The sequence below is a fragment of the Gossypium arboreum genome, chromosome 6 (assembly GCF_025698485.1).
Source record: "Gossypium arboreum isolate Shixiya-1 chromosome 6, ASM2569848v2, whole genome shotgun sequence".
NCBI lineage: Eukaryota > Viridiplantae > Streptophyta > Magnoliopsida > Malvales > Malvaceae > Gossypium > Gossypium arboreum.
Window position 1 is genome coordinate 134,440,999 of NC_069075.1, and position 23,050 is coordinate 134,464,048.

At 31.9% G+C, this 23,050-nt stretch overlaps 1 pseudogene; it reads right to left on the reverse strand.

Moving 5' to 3' along the window:
• Nucleotides 1-13,302: 13,302 nt before the first annotated feature.
• On the reverse strand, nucleotides 13,303-22,760 carry LOC108475320 (mitochondrial outer membrane protein porin of 36 kDa-like; annotated as a pseudogene).
• Between the last annotated feature and the right edge of the window lie 290 nt (nucleotides 22,761-23,050).

The window sequence follows — 23,050 nt, forward strand, 5'->3', positions numbered from 1 at the left end:
ATTTACTGTCTATCTTTCCTAGTTTTGGTGTTGGAAAGGTGAGAAATGGTCATACAGAAAAAAAAAAATCCTATCTAATCACTGGGACAGTAAGCCTTATTTGTCTGGTAAAAGTTCCTATTAATATGTCCACGTGAGGAAGCTAATATAAGGTTAGGATGCCTCAATAATTTGCATATTCTAGTAGTGTTGGACAGTTTTCCTACCATCAATATGCATGTCAAATCTTTTTGAGTCCATATAATTTAAATTTTCAAGTATTATCTATACTTTTTAAGATTTATGGTTTGCTTGAGATGTAATATTTCAAATAGGCAACTTTCAGTCTCTATTGGGTTGTAATGAAAAAAAAAATGAGGAAAAAGAATCAATAGACTGTGTGCTGCGAGCTTACCATGTACTTTTTGCCTTGTTGGGTGTATGCATATTTGTGTCGAATGAATAAGACAAAGTCGAAGAGAAAAGACAATTTATGTCTCAACTGGACATGGCTCCATAATCACCCCATATATATTGACAACTTGCAAAATCATTAATTAACAATAATTAAGAACACTCAAGGACTGTAAAGTTTAGAGAGCTTGGATGTGTGTGTTGAGCTAAGAGACAGTCATCCAAACATGAACTGCACTTACTAGGGTTTGTGAACCACCTACTTAAAATAAAATACAATCTAGGTCGAATGATGCTTGCAAGTGCCCACAGCCCCACACCACTGAAATCAGCAAGAACCAAGAAAGTGGGCCTAAAGCATAAAGGATAGAAAATTCTACTTACTATATTTAAGAAACTTAATTGCATAATAACACCCGAACTATATAAAAAAGTTTAATATAGTACGCAAACTTTTTATTAAAAAACATGTGCAATGAAAGTGCACTTTCACTATTTCACAATATTGCAGAGTACATAACAGTATTCTTGCATCAACGTCAAATACAATATGAGCTTTAGAATTTTAATTATATCATAACTACTGTCGATATATAAATAACCATCAATTTAATTTTAAAAACTTTAATTGTAACCACGTTTTATTTAACAATGAATTCAATTTAGTGTTATTGAGCTAGATTTTAAATGCAATAGAAGGCCCATTAAAGCATATATGATTGAAAATCTAACAGGCATGAGAGTACCCCTAAAAATTTACTTAAAAAAAGTCTATTTCTAAGCATATTTACAGAAATGGGTCGATTACAGCATTATTTATCAAAAAGGGCCGGTTTTGGCAAAATGCGTCCACATAGGAGTATTTTAGGGAGAAATTTCCAAGAAAACACATCCCTGAAAGAGTATTTTTGTCATGTCAGCACAAAACGTGCTGACATGGACACACTTTTTCCCGTTCTCAAATTAAATTTTCAAAAAAGGTCATTATTTTAAAAAAAATTATAAAAGTAGACCAATTTTTTAAAAAAATTTACAAGAATAAGCTTTTATAAAGACCCAAAGTGGCAACACTTTTTTATTATTATTTTAAGATGATCACCAATTAATATGGAAATAAAACTAACAAAGTAGATCTTTATATAGACTCAAAGTCTTATTTCCCTTGTTTTCTTAAGCAATATGGGATATGACACATGTGTATATATAGATTCATGAATAGGTTTGCAGCTTGTTCCTAAGCAATGTGGGATTCCTTCATCTTTTAACTAACACATAAGTCTAAAGACTACACTATATTTTATATTTTTTACTTATAGAGTTTAATTTTTTTTACAAAAGTTAACATTTGATACATTACAAATAAAACTTTTAAACTCTATAAGTAAAAATTATAAAATATAAAATGAGTATGGTAAAATATTAAAAATAAATATTTAAAAATTACTAATAGTTGAGTAATCATTTTGTAAGTTTTATAATTCGATAGCTAAAAATTATAATTAAGTGAATACTAATGTAATTTAATCTAGATATAAAATTATGAAAATTAATTATTATATTTTATGTATATTATATATTTCTATAAAAAAACTTATTTAACATAATTTTATACTATGTTTAAATAGATTATCTATCTAGTCAAAATACATTTGAAATAAATTTATCAGCATTCATTAGGTGATGAAAATTAAATTAAAATTAAGATTAAAAATAAATGAGTATAGTAAAATATTAAAACAAATAAATATTTAAAAAGATATATCAATTTTTAAAATTATAAAAAATACTATTTGAGTACCAAATACTCACCATTTATTTATTAATCAAACATTCATAATATAATATAAAATAAACAATAATGAAAATTAAAAGTATAACTTCTAAATTTAAATAATAGAAAATTATTTTAAAAATAGAATTGCATGGATATTAACTTCAAACATTTAAAATTGAATAGAAGATTATTGCATGTACAAGTTTCATATGTGCAATTTATTTATTTTTTAATAGTCCTTTTGTATATGCTAACAATTCTAAAATGCAACAAGATTAAATATCTCAAAAGATAATTTTATAATATAAGAAAATGTTAACAAAATATTAAAAAATTAGAAATTGTTTTGTAAAAAGTTATAAAATATAGTGTAGTCTTTCATCTTACGTTGTTAGTTAAACGAGGAAAGAATCCTACATTGCTTAAGAACATACTGCAAACCTATTCATGAGTCTATATATACACATGTGTCATATCCCACATTGTTTAAGAAAACAAGGGAAATGAGACTTTGGGTCTATATAAAGATCTGCTTTGTTAGTTTTATTTTCGTATTAATTGGCAACACCTTATAATAATAATAAAAAGGTGTTGCCACTTTGAGTCTTTTTAAAGGCTTATTCTTATAAATTTAAAAAAAAACCTAGTCTATTTTTATAATTTTTTTTAAAAAATAACATTTTTTGAAAATTTAATTCGATAATGGGCAAAAGTGCATCCACATTAGTGCGTTTTTGTTGTCACATTAGCAAAGCATGTCTATATTAGCGTGCTGACATGGCAAAAATGCTCTCCCAAGGGCGCGTTTTCCTGAAAATTTTTCCTTAAAACGCTTTTACATAGACGTGTTTTGCCAAAACCGGCCCTTTCTAGTAAATAATGCTGTAATCGGCCCATTCCCATAAATATACTTGGAAATGGGCCTTTTTAACTAAATTAGTCTAAAACAACACATGAAACAACCAACCAATTTGTTCATAGCTTTTGGGATAAGCTAAAATGGGGAGGTCGCCCAAAGCTTCCTTAAGGAAAAACAAGGGTAGCAGTGCAAGCTTTGAAATTTCCTTTGAGCCAAGCTTCCCGTGATGTTTAGCAGTTCAAACTTTTTGCAAATGCCCTTAATTTCCTTTGATTCTTACATGGTTTGGTCAAGAAGAGTCGTTGCCACTTGTATCCTTTCTTTTGGCTATCAAGTCGACATCAATTTAAGAAGAAGATTTTTGGGATTGCTAGTGCTTTCCATTTTTGCAATAGCAATGAAGGCATGAAGGGGGTTTACGTTTCAAGGTGGTTTCTCTGTTCTAATGATTGAACACCAACGTATTTCGCCCTTGCTTTCTGTTTATCAACAATGATGCCTTGATTCAAGCGGATAATACTCTCTTCTTAAAATGGGATTTCGAGCCTTGATTATATTTGGGTTTTTACAGTTTGGTGGGATCGGAACTAAACCAACCCATTCATTCGATTCAAATCGGTATAAAGAAAGGTAAGTAGACATTTTATAATTAATTCACAATATTAAATAATATATTTGAATGAGTATTTGCATTTTCTTATAGTTATACGCGTTTAGTCCTATTTTTCATTAAAATTTTATAAAATGAAAAATAAAATTCTTTAGCAATTTTAAGAAAATGTTTAAGAGTGTAAAAAGCCTTCAATTTTTTTTAAAAAAATAGCAATTAAGCTCTTATATTTTTTCTTTGCATCCAATTGAGTACTTAATTTTTAAAATGCATCAAAAATACCTCAAAATTTCTCAAATAAAGCAACTAAACCCCTGCTTTTTCTGCACTCAATTAGGTATTTGAATTATCAAAATACATTAAAAATGACATTTGATCATTAAAGTTAACTGTCCCTAATTTTTTTAATTAAAGTCACCCAGTGTCACAATCATGGCATGTGGCAAAAATTTATAAAAATAAAAATAAATAAAAGCTATAAAAATATTAAAATTTTATTAAAAATTATAAAAGGGTAAAAATAAAAATTTTAAAATTTTATAAAATACATTAAAAAGTCATTTAACCATTAACTTTAACTGTTGGTCGTTAAAGTAAATGATCCCTAATTTTATTTTTTCAGTTAAAGCCATCACGTGTCATGAACGAGCATGACATGTGGCAAAAATGACAAAATAAAATCAATAAAAGTTATAGTAAATTTATAAAATGCTTTTTTGGTATGATAATTTTAATAATTCTTTTACTTAATTTTATATTTCTTTACATTTTTATAATTTTCTTATGACTTTATAAAATTTTATACATTTTCTATATTTCTATATATTTTATAATTTTTTACAATTTTTAAAATTAATTATTTTTATAATTTTTTCTAATTTTAATAAAAATTAAATATTTTTACTAAAATTTAATAATTTTATAACTTTTATTAAATATTTATTTTTTGTCATTTTTTGCCACGTCATGTCATGGTTGTGACACTTGGTGGATTTAACTTAAAAAATTAGGGCGATTAATTTTAACTATCAACTGTTAAAGTTAACAACCAAAGAGCCTTTTGATGCATTTTGACAATTCAAATACCCAATTGAGTGCAAAAAAAAAACTTAATTGCTTTTTATTTTTAAATGTTTGAAATTTTTTATGCATTTTAAAATTTTAAATACTCAATTGAGTGAAAAAAACATAAATTTAATTTTTTTTTGAAATTCAGATGTTTTAAACTTTTAAACTTGAAAAAAAGTAATGTAATATATTATATTTACATTCTTTTGTAATACTAAAATATTATATTTACTTGGATTGGGTATTTGAAAATTGAATGATTGGTGGATAGGCTATTTAAATAACACCCCATTAAAAACAAAAACTTTCTTAGAGTTGAAAAATTAATACAAAATTTAAATAAAGTATTTATCCTATATACCTTAATTTGAGAATCTAAATATATATTAATTTTAATTTAAATGTTTATTCTTAAGTTAAATTAGATATAAAAATATTTCAATTTAGATATTTATTCTTTTACATTTCCAGGACTATTTTATTATATTATCATTTACTCTTTTTTTTAAGGAAATTATCTTACCATTTATTATCCATTGTGTTTCAAAAATCATAAATATCATATAATATAAACTATTTTTAACATAATTATTATTATCTATTAAAATCAGAATTTAATATTTTATCTAATAATTAGTTTTAAAATTTTATTTTTGGTAAATTATAAGAAAAGGGCAAAGTGCTAAAAGCAATATGACTAGTGTGACTCGAACCCAAGTCACACTAAAGGTGGTAAACACCCTGACCGTCATGCCAACATACGGAGTTCAATTAGTTTTAATTTTTTAATTCCCAGCAATAATTCTTTATGTATTATCTAGGCTAAATTAGCCATATATGCCACAAGAAAAAAAAACGTTTATTAGTCAAAAAGGTTGAATTTTTAAAAATTTAAGGAAATAGGTTGTTTTTGGAGAGAGTGTGTGAAAGCATGTTCAGCTGGGCGCGCTTTCTACATAGTTGGCAGGAAAGCGCGCCCAACTGGACGCGCTTCCCTTCAAGTTGCAATTTTTTAAACTTTTTTAATACAATTAGTGTTTTTGGTTAGATAGTGTAACACCCAAATCCGACCTAGACATTATGGCCATATGTCGCACACGGCCGTGTGACGTCAACAGTGCACAATTTTGACTTTCACTGTTCGTTGTTTTCTAGGTTTCTCGTTACACATCTGGTTCGATTTTGATGTAAAAACACCCATGAGACTTCTAGAACCTAAACACAATAATTCGAACACTTAAATTAGTAACAAAAACGAACCCATTCCTAGAACACCAGCCTCAATTCATCCAAAATCTACTAAACGCACCTACAAATGAAATTACGCAGCCCCAAAATAGAACCAAACGCTTACCCAAGCATGCAACAACAACCCGCGCCCTTAAATCACTGAAGAAACGCCACTTCCCTCTTCATCCTCTCCTAAAAACGTAACAAATTAATAAGATTATGCAAAAATACAAATTTTGCACTACATTACCATAATTCCAAAATTTCCAATTACTCGCATCAATTCCACAAAAGACAATAGAAACAGATGATGGAATCTTACCTCTACGATTTAAGCCCACAACCGAAACAAAGGAACTCAACCAGTATTGACAAGAATGTAAGAGAACAATCCTTGCAACCAAGGAAAATAAAAGAGAACCAAAGAGTTGAGAAAGAAGAACAGATGTATAAATAAAGGAAGGAAAAAAGGGAAAAATATAAAAATAAAAACTACCCCACAATTGAACGTGGGAAAAATTGAGGGAGAGAAAAAAATAAAAGAAAAATAAAGGATAAAATAACTATTTTATTTTCAAAAAGATACAAATATTATCCCCAACTAACCATATTTATTTCTTAGGCATCTTGTAGGTGATGAGATCTTAAGCTATTGTTTGGAGGTTTTAAATGGCAGAATTGAAATGGGCAACATTAATAGAACTCATTTGGTTTTCATCCCAAAGTGGACAAACCAAAAAATCTGTCTCAGTTTAGGCCTACAACTTATGCACCGTGTTTTATAAGATTATTACGAAGGTACTGGTAGCTCGTATGAGTCCAATTTTAAAATATTGTATTGATGAATCTCAGGGTGCTTTTATTCCCGGGAGGCATATATCAGACAATACATTAATTGCCTATGAGGTGCTTCATTCTCTTAAGATAAAGAAGAAGAGTAAAAACGGGAATTTTACGCTTAAACTTAACCTTAGCAAAGCGTATGACCGGGTGGAATGAGATTTCTTGGCTGGAATGATGTCTAGACTGAATTTTCATCAAAATTGGATTGTTCTCATTATGCGGTGTGTTTGCTTGGTTACATATATAGTGGGTATTAATGAGGATGTTAGTGATCATTTTACTCCGTCGAAAGGACTAAGGCAAGGCGACCCACTTAACCCTTACCTTTTTCTTCTTTATGCGGAAGGTCTTTCTACTTTATTGAAAATGGCTAAGCGTAATCATACAATGCGATGAGTTTTGATTGGTAGGGGTAAGTTAGCGATTACCTACTTGTTGTTTGAAAATGATTGCATCATTTTTGGTGATGCTTCGGCTGAATGGGCACACATTGTAAGCAAGATCCTTTTGGAATATGAATTTTCATCAGGACAACAAATTAATTTGGACAAGTCACTCATTTATTTTGGTGCTTGTGTGGGGGCTGAGGATAGGAATTTTATTATTAACACTCTGGGTGTTAGGATGTCAATGAACCCTGAAAAGTATTTGGGTTTACCCATGATAATTGGGTAGAAAAAAAAAGGCATTTGCAAATTTTGTTGACAGGTTTCGACGGCGTATAGAGAGGTGGAGCTTTAGGTACCTTTCAATGGGTGGTAAAGAGGTTTTTATAAAGGCAGTTTTATAAGCAATATTGGTTTATGTTATGCAACGTTTTGCATTGCCAAAAGAATAATGTCATCGTATTATGAATAAATTTTGGTGGTCAAACAGTAAATCTGCGAAAGGAATTCACTAGAGTACCTGTATTCGGGTTTACCCATGATAATTGGGTAAAAAAAAAAGGCATTTGCAAATTTTGTTGACAGGTTTCGACGGCGTATAAAGAGGTGGAGCTTTAGGTACCTTTCAATGGGTGGTAAAGAGGTTTTTATAAAGGCAGTTTTATAAGCAATATTGGTTTATGTTATGCAATGTTTTGCATTGCCAAAAGAATAATGTCATCGTATTATGAATAAATTTTGGTGGTCAAACAGTAAATCTGCGAAAGGAATTCACTAGAGTACTTGGAGTGCACTATGTTTGCCAAAGGTTAATGGTAGGCTGGGTTTTTGGGATCTTTATTTATTTAATAAATCTCTTTTAGCTAAGCAAGTTTGGCGTCTTTTATCCCAGTCCGATTGTCTTTTATCTAAAGTTCTTAAATCTCATTTTTATCCATTCACTGATATTTTGTGAACTAAAATCGGCTCTTACCCTTCTTTTACCTGGGGAAGTATCTGCTGTGTGAGGGAGCTGTTTGATGATGGACTTCTGCGGCGAATTGGCTGTGGTACGAAGGTGAACATCTGGAATGACCCCTGGTTGCTTGGTCCTTGGAATGGTAGATTGTTAGTACAGGCTATAGATACTCACTGGACAACTGTTGATCAGTTAATTAATGCTAACACTGGTACCTGGAACAAGGCTGTGATTTGCAAGATTGTTGATGATGAACAGGTTAGGCGCATCCTTACTATTCCTCTTATGGGTTGTAATGCTCAGGATATATTGGTCTTGCGCCATGATGCTTCTGGGGAGTTTTCGGTTAAGAGCGGCTACCGAACATTACTTACAAAAATGACCCAATTTAAAGATGGTATTTTGGCCTCATCGGATAATTACAAAACACTTTATACATCAACTTGGGGCTTGTAGCTCCCTGCTAAAATTAAAATTCATCTATGGCGTATCCTATCCTAAAAAATTATGTGCCTCATTTCTGTAATTTGGCCAAACGGAGACTGCGAGTTGATACTACCTGTCCTTTGTGCAATGAGGCTCCAAAGGATTCACATCACTTATTGTGGACTTGTAGCGTCTTGAGACAACTCTGGGTTCTTTTGAATCTCTTTTTCGACTCCAGCATTGATACCTCGAATGGAAAACACAATTTGTAATAATTTTCTAGCTGCTGATATGTTGTCCAAGAAACTCATTACTATTTTTTTGTGGGCTCTTTGGTATAAAAGGAATAAGTTGGTAAATGAGGGACTTAACTTCAGGATACGTGAACTTATGGGCTTTATTCTGAGCTATGCTCAGGATTTTAGCAGTAGTAAAGTTATTGTCTCTCCTCTGGAAGTACCAATGAACGTTTTGTGGCAACCACCTACAGTTAGGAATATTAAACTGAACTTTGATGCTTCTTTTATGAGCAACACTAATGTATCTATTGTAGCAGTCCTAGCTAGAGATGCGGAAGGCCAGATTATGGGTGAAATACGTATGTGTGAAAGGGCTCTTTATTTTGCGTAGGATATGGGCTTCAGTAAACTTATCTTGGAAGGAGACTCCCTGACAACTATCAAAAAATTAAACTCGACCAAAGAGGACAGATCTATCCTTAGATCGATTACGCAAAATATTCAATTATTAGAGAGCTTTTTGATAACGTTGTGTACCGTTTTGTTCCCAGAGAGGTTAATAGGGCGGCGCACGCTTTGGCGATGGATGGACGCCATCGAAACACCTCTTGTTTCTGGGTTGAGGAAGCTCCGGATCCTGTTACAAAGCTAGTAGAGATGGATCAGTCTGCATGGTTTCATCATCGTTAAGGGTTTTCTGAGCTTTGAAGGTTGGAGAAGGTTCAGTTTGAATCTCCGTTGCTGGCTTCAAAGCTACCTTCTTTCGGCCCCTTCGAGCTTTGAATGGGTTTTTTCAATCGTAAGGCTTTTGGCTGGTATCCATTTTGGGTTTTTCCTGCTAATGTTTTTGTTTTGTGGCTGTTTGTTTCTTTGGTTTTAGTTTTTTTTCTGCTCTGTTATTGGCCTTTAAACTATTTTGTTTCTACTGTGTGATTTTTGCTGCGTTGCTTCTATTGTTTCCGACTTTTTGAGCCACCCAACCATTATTAATGTATATCAGTTTATTTCTGACAAAAAAAAATGATTTCTGAAAAATAATTTCTAGAAAATAATTTACTTTTCTAGAAAATAATTTACTTTTCTAGAAAAGTTAATATTTTCTAATGTTTGGATGATTCTGTGTAAAATATTTTCTATTGTTTGGTAGATTTCTTAAAATATTTCATAAAAGTTGTTTTAATAAAACAAACATACATTTGAAGTTTTCTTATTTTTCATTGTTTAATTGAATTTATTTTTATCTATAATTTTATAGTTTACATTGTTTTTGCATATATTAAAAATATTATGTTAAATTCGGGTTCATTGCAACGTCATTTTTAATTACATGACTACTAAGTGAGTATTTTTTATTTAAAACGTGACATCAACAAAATTGACAAAAAATTTAATGATATCAACAATTTTTCAAAATTGAAAAGTAAAAGAACTAAATTCTTGAAAATAAAAATACAAAGACTAAGTTGCAAATCATGAAGTGTATATAGACTTATGACATATTTTAACCTTTATACTACAAAACATTTATTATAAATATATTTATAATTGTAATAAATATTTATTATTAAAATAAAATTGAAGTATTAAATAATTTATTAAAATAATAAATTATATTTATTATATTAGTTTATTATATGACTAAATATAAATAATAAAATGTGTATGTTTAATAATATTGAAAAACATGATATTTTTCAAAATAAAATTAATATTTATTATCAATATAATAATATTAAGTTTGATTTAAGTTAATTTTATATAAAAATAAAATTATCTATAGAGAAACTCTTTTCCGAAAAATAACTTACATTTTTCAAAAGGGTAAGTCATTTTATAAGAAAAATCACTCATTTTATGTTGACCTATAACAGAAAAATATAGAAATCATTTTCCATAAAACCTTTCACACGTAGACAAACAGACCCTTAGAGTTTAAACTTAATCTAAACTCCTCCGCCAGCTTGCTAGAGATTGAAAAAAGAAATAAAGTAAAATATTTCCTATAGGTATGAAGACTTAAACACTAAACCTTAAGTAGATACACTAAACACTTAACCACTCAACCAAACCAAATCACACAACAACAACTTGAAAATCAAAAATTCATATTTTTTAGGCATTTCAGATAGTTAAATTTTAATGGTTTTATCCTTGAGTACCAAGTTCGATTTCTCTCTCTCACATTAGTATTTTCTATTTTATGTTGTTTTAAGCTTTTTATTATTTTAAATTAGTACTTTTAATATATCAACTTCCTTAGTTAAATGGTTAAATATAATAATTTCATTCTTAAGACCTAAGTTCAATTCCCTTTATTAAATTATATCTTTATTTTTTATTTTATGTTGTTTCAAGTTTTTATTTTTAATTAATAAATACATTGTTTTCAAAAAATTATTTTAATTTTTATATGTGTGATATTTATTCCTTTATCCATATTAGGAGTGTAGTAAATTTTAGTATTATATATTTTTGTATTTGTATTTAAAATATTTCACATATAAACATAATGATATTTGAAATAACTAATTTAAATATTTCACTTATAAAATATTTGAAATATCATACCGAATGTAGATAAAAACAATGACATTTTAAATATTTTACATATAAAAATAATAATTATATTTAAAATAATTGTTTCATTTTTAATATTAGAAATAACCATACCCACAATATACATGCAGAAAATAAATATTTGACATATAAATATTATATATAAAAAATTAGTTGATGTTTATATTATATATAAAGGAGTTATTAATTTCAAATATTTTTAACATAATGATATAAGTAATATATAGTTTTATTATATAATTATATAATTATTATTTGATTTTATGAATAAAAGAGTTATAATTAAAAGATGAATTAAAATAAAAAATTGAAAAAATATATTTATTAATAAAAAAACTTGAAACAACATGAAATAAAAATTACAAATATATTTAGAAAAGGAAATTGAACTTGGATATCAAGGATGAAATTATTATATTTAAGCATTTAACTAAGGAATTTGATATGTTAAAAGTATTAATTAATTTTTTTTTAAAACAACATGAAATAAAAAAAATATTAATGTGAGTGGGAGAGGAATCGAACTTGAGATTCAATGACAAAACCATTAATATTTAACAATCTAACCATAGAAACTAATTATATTACAAAAAAAAGTCAAAAATTGCAACTTAAAAGGGAAAGCGCGTCCAATTGGGCGCCGATTAGACTCGCTTTCACACACATTTTTCCAAAAACGACTTATTTTCCTAAATTTTCAAGAAGTCGACCTATTTGGCCAATAAACTTTCTTTTTTGGCATATATGGATTATTTAGCCTATTATCTATCATAATTTTTTTTTCTAACTTACAACTTTCATTTCGAAAAAAGTCCTTTTTTTTTTCGTATAGCTTTTATCTTAAAAAGTAGGATTCTTTTTCTATAAATTTTTTATTAGTAATATGTTTGTTTCTTTAAGAATTTTGCTTCTATGTTGTAACTACCATGATCTTTTGAAAAATCTTTCTCTAAAAAGATTGTTTGTTTTCTTGATCTGAAAAATGACTTTTTTCTTTAGAGAATTAATATTTTCGATGTTTAACATATTTCCTAACAATATTTCATAAAAACAGTTTTAAATGAAACAAACATACATTTGAGAATCTCTTCTTTTTCATTGTTTAATTGAGTTTATTTTGTATCTATTAAATATATATTTTCATTATTTTTGCATATATTGCAATGATTTATTTATAAATAAATGCATCAAATTAAAAATATAATAGTACTCAATTATTAAGGTAGAATATTAACTGTCATCAATTGAAACAACCCAACATAGTATTGTTTGATCATTCTACACAATAACAAGATAGATAATGGTGGGAATTCTTTATATGCATTTGAGTGATAATCTAAGTTTGGCTAAATAATTGTTATCTGTCTTAATAGCTTAAGGTTTTAAAGTTTAAATTTCCTTTATAAATTAGGCTTATTATATATTGTTTGTGAAAAAATAATGATAGTATTAGCTGTTAGCATATGCGGTTGTTACTAAATCAAGTATGGAACATTATTTTTGTACCTAAAGAAGATATGAACTAGTTTGTGAATTTGTATAAAATATTTTTATGGCTTTGTACCTAAAGATGTGACACAATTTAATATATGACCAATAAATCAACAAAATGCCAAATACCAATTGCTAGGGTGTTAATTCATTTCAATTGTATTAAAACAAAACTAGTATATTTAAAAAAATGGTTTAAATAAAATACTAATCTCTGTAAGTTCATATGAAATCAAACATATAAATGACCAAATCCCATGTCTGTCTACTAGATTAATGACTGAAAGAAGTAAACAAGTTGAACTAATTAGATGTAAATAACACTTGTTCAACAAAGCAAATTGTTAATTATAGTTTGCCAATAACATTATTTTTCTCCAAGTCCTCAACCAATCGAAGTTAAGGCATGCCTTCCATATGACACAATAAAAAACAGTCTTGCCTTTTCCTAGGGTTTAAGTGTCAAGGCCAACCCAACTTCAGCACTATTTTTAATTACTCCAGTGTCCACCTCTCTAAGTATTGTGATAAGTAATTTTGGGTGTCATTCATGTTAGATCAGAGTGTATGTTCTGTCATAGTTATTCAAACGAGCCTCTACCTTCGTGAATGGGTCAAGAGCATGTTGCGTACCAATTATGAGAGTGTTCTCATTACTTAGAAAGCTAAGACTCAACTTCACACCAACCGCTGTGTTAGTCAATGGGCTAACTATGTGGTAGTAGGAAGCATTAAGAGTGTCGCCTTTTATCATTCCTAGAGTTAATCAACAAAACTACGTCATCAAAACCAGAATCATATATAACAAGTCAAATAATGCAACTAGTGCACAAGGGAAAAAATGAAGATATTTCTAGGTAACTTTCAATGATTATGAATCAATAAATGACTAGAAGATCATATAAAGTAATTCAATACAAGTTTCATGTGAAACATAAATAATCAACCCTAGCTCCTACTTCAATGAAAGCACTTACAATGTCAAGGAAGTAATGAGATCAAAATGGGTAAAATTCAACCCAACATTCTATTTTGTAAATTTACCACTAGTAGTGTCAAATGAGAAATCAGTCCCAACTGTAACGCCCCACAAATATATTTTATTTATTTATCGTATATTTGTGAAACAAGTGTGTATCTGCTTCAGTGGTTATGTGTTCTGGGAGTGTCTGAGAAGGTCTAGGTTCAAGCCTTAGCTTGGGTAACTTTTTTTGTTTTAAATGAATAAACCCCTATCTGTAGCCAGTAGGCTTATAAATAAATATTGGGAAAAATATGACAGAATGGGTCTGCTGGTCTAGTGGTTAAGTGAAGTGTTTAAATGTGCTGACGATCTTGAGTTCGAGTCCTGGCGACGCAGGAGAGTGTTTTATTTTGCTGGATGTCATGTAAGTGTTTGTGTGCCAATAGAATTCTGATGCTAGTAGGCGGTTGGAGTGTTTGAGGAGTGTGGGGTTGTTGTGGCTGAATTTTTGGAGGATATTATGGAGAAGTTTTAGGGATATGTTTAGTGTTGGTGCCGAATTTGAATTACCCTTTTTACTCAAAATTTTGGCAGGGGTGTTGTTTGCTTCTCATTTTCTTTGTCTTATTTGTTTGCCGAAGTGTGCTTCCCCAAACTCCTCCCTCTGCTATCAATTTTCTTTTTTACTTCCTATCACTACAGTTTTGTTTTCTTTGGGTTGATTTACTCACCTCAATTTCTTTCTTTTCCCCTAAAACCTTGTCGAATTCTTGTTCCTTCTCCATTCTAGATTTTTGGTTTCTTTCTAAAAATGGAGAATTGGTGTTGGTTCTTCTCTATTTTCTTCGTCAAATACTTTATTCCCCTCATTCTCCCTTTTCTGTCAATTTCTCTATTTAGCAGTTATTCTTGTTCAACGTGAGCTGCTTTTGGGTGGTAGGTCTTTTGGTAAGGGGAAAGTTATGTCTTAAATGTTTTGAAAGAAGTTGTTATTTGTTAAATTGTTAAGTTCTTAACATTCGGTTATGTCTAATTGTGTTTGGCAGCAACAAATCGTAACAAACTGGGTCTACCTTTGGAATTGTAGGCTACATCCTTTGGAGCGGTAAGGGTAAGCGACATTATTGGTGTTTGATTGTTGTTGTTGTAATGGTATTCGTTTTAAATGCAACTGATTTTGGGTCATGGAATTGTCGTTGTTTAGGTGTTTTTAGTCTCAGGAGGGATTGGGTACCAAAAATCATATCAGGTGTGTAATCACAACGCTAAAAACTAGAATTGACAAAAAGCGAAAAAGTGAGGCTGTCGACATCACATGAGTGTATAGCCGCTCTTATGGCAAGCTGTTGACCAATCACGGGTATGTGATCAACAAGGAAAATTGTGTGCGACGCATGGGTCGACCCAAATTAAACCGTGTGGGTCACACAGGCGTGTAGGCCTACACGGGTGAACCACACGGGCGTGTGAAAATTTTGGGCCAGGCCATGTGATCCACACGGCCAAGGCCATTCTGGGTCGTGTAGGCCACACGAGCTTGTGGGTCCACACGGGCTGACAACATGGGCACATTGGCCCATTTTCATTATTTGATTGCTAAGGTTGCACGGGTCGCCCGAGTCGATTGTGGACCTACTGTAGGGTTAGAAAGCCTACCTAGACCCCTAATTAACTGAATAACCGTTATATCCATGTACGATATATATTTATGACTGTATATTGAGCATGTTGTTAAAACTGTACTGAACGCATGTATGATACCATGATTTGACATAACACGATTGTATGATGCATTGCATGTGGATGGGTATATATTGGTTAGAGGAAGTGTACTGAAAGGCTTCGAGCCTAACTTACTGGCAGCACAGCTGCATATTACTGTACAATGCCGCATTCAGTACTTTTTGGAGTATAGGGATAGGTGGGTTGATTATATCCCCACATGGAGTGTAGGGTTGGACGGAGTTGGAGTGTAGAGGCTGGTAAGGTAGGATTTTTGCTATCGCATATCTACTATACTGATTACTGATACTGTAATGGGCTAAGGCCCTAATGCATGACTACTCTTGTACTAAGATGTGCTAATGCCCTAACTGAAACTAGATCTGATACTGAAAAAGGGCTTAGGCCCAGATTGTGATTGCTTTTTGTCTGCTGGTATATACGGGATTACACACTGAGTTTTTGTAAACTCATCTTTCTATTTTATCTGTACAGGTAATCCCTAAACTTAGACGGATCGGAGCGGCGGAAGACTCAGCTTTGGCCACACGACCATTTTTACTGTTTTGTACTTAATTAGATTTTTCTTTAAATTTTTACTTGGGGTATTTTACTGTAATAATGGCCTCTTTGGATTTAATTTTTTTTTTAAATTTGGGATTTTTATTGCTTGATTTACAACTGCTAGTAGTAGGGATAATCGAGTTTTCAAAAAGAATCAAACGTTTTAAAAATATTCACTTAAATACGCTACTGTTTTAAAAAGATTCTGCAATAAGTGACATTTTGAAAATTAATAACGTTTTGAAAGAGAATAACTTTGTGATAATGAATAATGTTTTGAAAATGAATGACACGTTGTATAACTAACATAAAATATTGTAAAGAGGTTATATAGAAAATAGGTTTTTGACGACAACTCACGTTTTCGAAAAACACTACCATGTGACAATGCTAGATTCGGCCATAACGTTTAAGTCGGGTTTAGGGTGTTACACCAACAGTGACACTATTGTTTCCAACTACACTAGAAAAGTTAACAAGGGGATTTGCAGTCAATCCAATGCTAATGCTTAGGCCAACATATTCATATTGGTATTGTAGTTCCACATGTTTCAACAATAATAAAAACATTGTCATGTACTCATGAGACCTAGAAGTTTACAAAAGGGAAGGATAAACAAGAAGTTGAAAATGTTGGTATTTAAGATCAAAAAGCTTAATGACAAGAGTAATGAAGTCTCCATTACCTTGCCAGACCTTGGATCAAGGGTAATGAAACTAAAGATTGTCTTCAAAATCAATGCAGGTTCATCAACAGTAACAGTGGTGAAAAGCTAAAAAGTAAAAATAAAACCCCCAAAAATCATAATTAGATAGTATATTTAAGAAGGCTGAACTCACCATGGTAAGAGCTAGTGTCAACTTTAACATTACTTGTGATATTCTTGTTCTTCAGCTCAGTGCTTATATTAGCGAACAAAAATTCACCTTTCTTAGTTCCAGTTGATGTGATTGCCTAAATATTTATCAAATTAAAGAACAAGAATATCAATTATATGTGAAGTAAGAAGGTAGAACATAAAAAATAATAATGACCCCAAACCATGAATCTCTATATTAATCACAAAACCAAGCATTAAAAATATTCATGCTAACTACATCAAAAGAAATCATATGAAATATTTATAACTAGGCAAAAGAAAAATGATTTTATACATACACATGGCAAGTAAATAATATGCAGAATTGCCACACAAATTTTACACATAAGTCCTGAAATTCAACAAACATAATATACTAAAAGTCTATGTAAATTATGGGACACGGATAATAGGAAAGTTAAAATGTGAGTTCACTCATACAAATAAAAATAAATAAAAAGAACTAGAAATAAACAACAGAAGACATTTCAAGAAATAAAAATAAAGAGAATTAGTCAAAATCACAAGCCATTTTGAGAACAATCAAAGAATAAGAAGAAAACTCCCTTGAAAAACTTTTCATTGTTCTGTTCAATCAGATATGCAATAAAATTGAAATTACAAGAACAAAAGAGTCAGATAAAGATAAGGTAGTTGATAAGGTTTATTTTGGTTAATAATATAAAAAATATTGCATATTAGAGGTGAAGCAAGACTATCCTGTAAAATAAACAAGGAAAAAGAGTGAGTTGCAGAAGAGTGAAACTAGTAAAAGACCAGGGAGAAAACTACTAAAGAGTTAAAAAAGAGAGAAAGAAAAGAACAAATAAAGTAAAAAAAAAATCAATAAAAACGATATTAGCTATATAAAAAAGAGTAGAAAGAAAAGAACAAATAAAGTAAAAAAAAATCAACAAAAAAGATATTAGCTATATATTTGTAACGCCCAAAAAAAATCTCTTATATATTTATTTTTGTATGTATGTGACATACCAGTGTATCTGCTTCAGTGGTTATGTGTTCTGAGAGTGTCTGAGAAGACTTGGGTTCAAGCCTTGTCTTGAGCTAAATTTTTGTTTTAATTGAACAAAGCCTTGCTTTTGTGAAGTAGGCTTATAGTTAAAAGTTGGTGAAAATATGTCAGAATGGGCCTACTGGTTTGATGGTTAAGTGGAGTGTCAGTGTGTTGGGGGTCTTGAGTTTGAATCCTTATATGTGCAAGGGGTTTTTTTTGTACTTGTGCCGTGAAGGAAGTTTGAAATATGGTAAAATACTGAGTGTTTGAGATGTGTGGGAGGTTGTGGACGGTTTTGGGGGTGTTTGAGTTGTAGTGGGGGAGTGTGAGGGCGAATTTAGGGATAAGGAGGAGAGATTTTAGGAATTGTGATCAGATTGTGTAACTTCCTGAAAACTTTCTTTTCTTTTGTTCCATTATCAAAATATCGATTTTTCTTTTGTGTATTCTGATGTTTCCTCATTTCCTTCACTCTCACTGTTGAATTTTTCTTCTTCTCATTACTGCTATTTCTGTTTTTCCTCCCCTTTCTCTTCTTCGATTTTGTTTTCAATCCGCTTTGATTGCACAATGTAGTTGCGCATATTCAGTAAGTTGGGCATTTTTGTTTCTTTTTCTTAACTATTTTCTTGATTTTATTAAGAGGGGTTCTACTGGTTTTAAGTGTTAATCGAGAGGCCGAACAGTGGTCTTCGACGAATTAAGTGTATAGGATCTCTGTTGATTGACCGAAGGTAAGGGATTTTTATGATTATAGTTGGTATACCTCATTGAATTTTGATAAATTATTGATTAAAAGTGACTGATTGGAGGTTACTATCGTCTTGACAACAAGGAATCGTTCGAACGAGGTCCCTCTTCTGTAGAGTTTTAGTTTATTCATTCAGGGTTTCAAGGTAAGTATCGTGCAATTGAGTTGGAAGTATATTTAGCTTTATGTTGTTGTGCTAATCATGAATTGAGACTAACTATTAAGTTGAAATGTTCAATTTCAAGGTACTACTGGTCTCGGAAGTGTTTTGCTGCGGAACCATAAAAGTTGTGTAACCATAACAATGTAGATGGAAATCAGTGAAAAGTCAAAAAGTATGGTAGGCCGTGTGACCGAACACGGGGGTGTGATTGACGAGGTAGGCCGTGTGAGACACACGGGTCGAACCGAACTAGGTCGTGTGCGCTATACAGGCATGTGAGCCCACACGGGTGAACCACACGGGCGTGTGGAATTTTTAGGCCAGGTCGTGTGGATAGGACATTTTGGGCCGTGTGGGCCACACGGGCTTGTGGGCGCATATGAGAGACAACATAAACGTGTGGGTCCATTTCCACTGTTTAGTTGCTAAGGTTGCACGGGTCACTCGAGTCAACTGTAGACTTACTGTAGGGTCGGTAAGCTTACCTAGACCCCTAATTAACTGAAATGACTGTATGAGTGATATAATTATGCATGTTATTAAGCATGATGATATCCCACTGATTTGATATTGTATGTATTGATTATATTCTTGATATTATGTGATAGCATGCCAAAACTGTATATTGCATTACATTGGGTTGGGGGTTGATATTGCTTGGAGGAAGTGCACTGAAAGGCCTCGAGCCTAATTTACTAGCAGCTCAGCTCCAAACTACTGTCTAGTGTCCCATTCGGTACTTGTTGGAGTGTAGGGATGGGTAGGTTGATTATATCCGCACATAGAGTGTAGGGTTGCACGGAGATGGTGTGTAGAGGCTGGTTAGGTAGGATTTTGTGACTGCATATTCGTATTGTTTACTGTTACTGCAAGAGGCCAAGGCCCTACTGATTACTGATATTGTGATGGGCAAATACCCTACTGCATGACTACTTATGTTCTGCAATGGACTAAAGCCCAAACTGGTACTGCTTCTAAAAAGGGCTTAGGTCCAGACTATTAATATTTGCATACTGACTAATATTTGGTATGGGGATTACACACTGAGTTTTCGTAAACTCACCCTTCTGATTTATCTATACAGGTAATCCTCAGACTTAGGCAAATCATAGCGGCGGAGGAATTAGCGATGGCCACAGCCCTTTTTTTACACTGTTTCGTACTTAATTAGATTTTTAAAGTTTTATTTGGGGTATTTTACTGTAATAATGGCCTCTATGGATTTTTACTTTCAATTTGAATTTTATTCTACTTTATGTTTTATATCTGATAGAGGTAGGTAAAACACAAATTTTTTTAAGAAATGCATATGTTTTAACAAAATACCTACAAGGACACAAACTGTTTTAAAAAGCTTCCGTAATGTATAATATTTTGAAAACTGACAACTGAATAAAAACCACGACTTTGGAATTAACAAAAGATAATGACGATTTCTAAACGGAAAATGTTTTAGGAAATGTTATGATTTTTCAACACAAGCTACAGTTTTCAAACACATTACCATGTAACATCACCAGATTCGGCCAAAACGTCTAGGCCGGGTTTAGGGTGTTACAATATTTCTTTTTTTTTTTCATTCTTACCTTCAAGAAAGGAAGATGAACGTCGTCGTCGAAAAGGGGAAGATCAAAGATGAATGTCGGTGACAGGTACTGAGAAGCGTTGTTGTCTGGTGGCAAGTATTGGGTCAGGATCACAACGAAAGAGAAAGGGGAAGAGAGTTTTTCTTTGCAGGGGATGTGGAGAGGAGAAATATTAGAAAATGTCTTACAGAAAAGAAAAAGAAAAAAAAAGGGAAAGACATTTTTCTAAAAGACTCATTTCCCGTATTTTGAACAATGTTTTATAGTGGGAATTCATTTTTCACCAAACAAACACCATAAAACAATGAAAATGTTTTACGAAAAATATTTTACTTGCAAAAAAAAGGACTCTTAATTTAATATAATTATTATTTATATATTTTTACTATATCAAAATGTTGGAAAAAATTGGGTTTGAAAACAGTTTTCTTACATAGAGAAAAATTAAATTTTGAAAACCGATTTGATTTTTGATATTTATAGCAATATTTTAAAATTAAATTTACTATAGGTAGACTTATGAAATATTTTAAACGAATCATGAACTATGGTTTCTTATTTAGTGGATTTCCCACCACAATGATGCTAATTGGATTTCATATTTAAATGAGAAAAAATCCACCAATATCATGGAGATCAGCCAAACAAACTGTTATAGCAAAATCAATCATGGAGTCAGAGTTTATTGTTTTGGAATTGGTTAGTAATGAGGTTGAATGGTTAAAAATTTTCTTTGCAAGTATTCCATGTAACTTCCCAAATTTTGGGCTTGAAGGTTTGGGTTTTGAGCATAGGGATAGTAAGAAGGTTGCACTTAAGTGATTAGTTGTGCAATTTAGTGTCAGAATGGGCCTGCTGGTCTGGTGGTAGATTGTATGTTAGTGTACATTGAGGTTTTGGGCTCGAAACTTCTTGTGGGCGTTTTGTGGAACTGTTTTTAATTTTTTTAATTGATAATTTAGTTTAAGTTTTTAATTGATATAAATTTAAAATTTTTCATTTATTTTTATTTTAATTCTTATTCTTTATTTTTGGGTTTTTAATGATTTCTTTCTCTCATCTTTTCTCTCCCCATTATTTTTCTATTGTTTGTTTTTTTAAAAAGTGATTCAAAAAGAATGTGTTGTCTTCGATTGCTGGAAGTATGCTCCTCTGCCATCTTCTCCGTTGTCGAAGTATGAGTTCCTAACCTTTTTCCTTTCTACTTGTGAATCCCAATCCGACTTTGTAAATAGTCGATTGAGGATGGAATATCGTTGTTTTATGCTTGATTTGTAAGGGATTTTGTATAATTTTTATCTAATATGATTTGGGAGGTGTTTTGGGGCTAGAAACGGTGTTTTCAGGGCTGTTCCGGAGAGGAATCGTGACTTCTCCGATAGACACACAGGCGTGTGTGGCACACGCCCGTATGGATTTGGGAACTAGGGTTCTGGCCAATTTTTGGATGTCTCACGGCCTGGCCACACAGCCGTGTGATTGATTTGGAAAATTAGGGCTTCCACATGGGCGTGTGTTTCAAGACACACGACTGTGTGTTTGATTTGGGGCCTAGGTTCCACACGGATGAGTGTTACGGGACACACGGCTGTGATTGATGGCCACACGGGCATGTGACACCTTCACACGGCCGTGTTTGCCCTGCACCAAATATAAGTGAAATGGAATAGTGAGTTACACGGCTAACTCACACAGTCGTTTCTCTGCTTTACACTGGCGTGTGCCCCCATCACACGGTTGTGTGCTACCCTACATGGAGGCGTTTGGGCCACCACACAGCCTGAAGTGTCCCACAAGGCCGAAGCACACGAGCGTGTGTCTCTATCTCACCAAATATTATTTTTAGGTCAAAGTTACTTATAAGATCTAACCCTTGGTTAAGCTCTAGTATAGGTGTTTACGACTCTGATCTGAATTTGAATAATGAGTTATTTGTGATTGGGTATGTGACATGTTTGATTCTGAACCCGATTAACTGGGTGAGTGTGTGTGTGCAACTGGTTCTGTCTGATTGATTGGATGTGAATGTCTGTTTCTGATTAATTATCTGAAACTGGTATTCTGGTTGTGTACATCTGACTGCATACATATATACATATGCATAAACTATTTTGAGCGGGATTATGAAGAGAAGGGAGTCTGATCTGATCTGGCAGCTGCTTTGATGGTTATTATTGATAGCCCCTAGTACTCAGAGGGTTGTGGGCGGTCCCAATACCTTTAGGGTCATAGACATTACTGATAACGGTATAGCGGATAACCGCCTTGCACTGTACCGCATGTACGTTAGCTATGCTAAGTACCACTACCTGATCTGGCAGTTTATATTGGACGTTTGTACCGCGGTTTACCGTATTGTATAGTACAGCTTAATACGCTAGCTTTACTGCGTAATATATCTCATCTGACAGTTCATACTGCATGTCTGTACCACGGTCTTTCGCATGGCACTGTACAGCTTACTGATTGCCCCTAATACCCAGAGGGTCGTGGGCAGTCTCAATTCCCTGAGGGTCGAGGACAAAGTCGATGTCTACTTTTGCCAGGCAACCCGGGATGACATCTTATAGA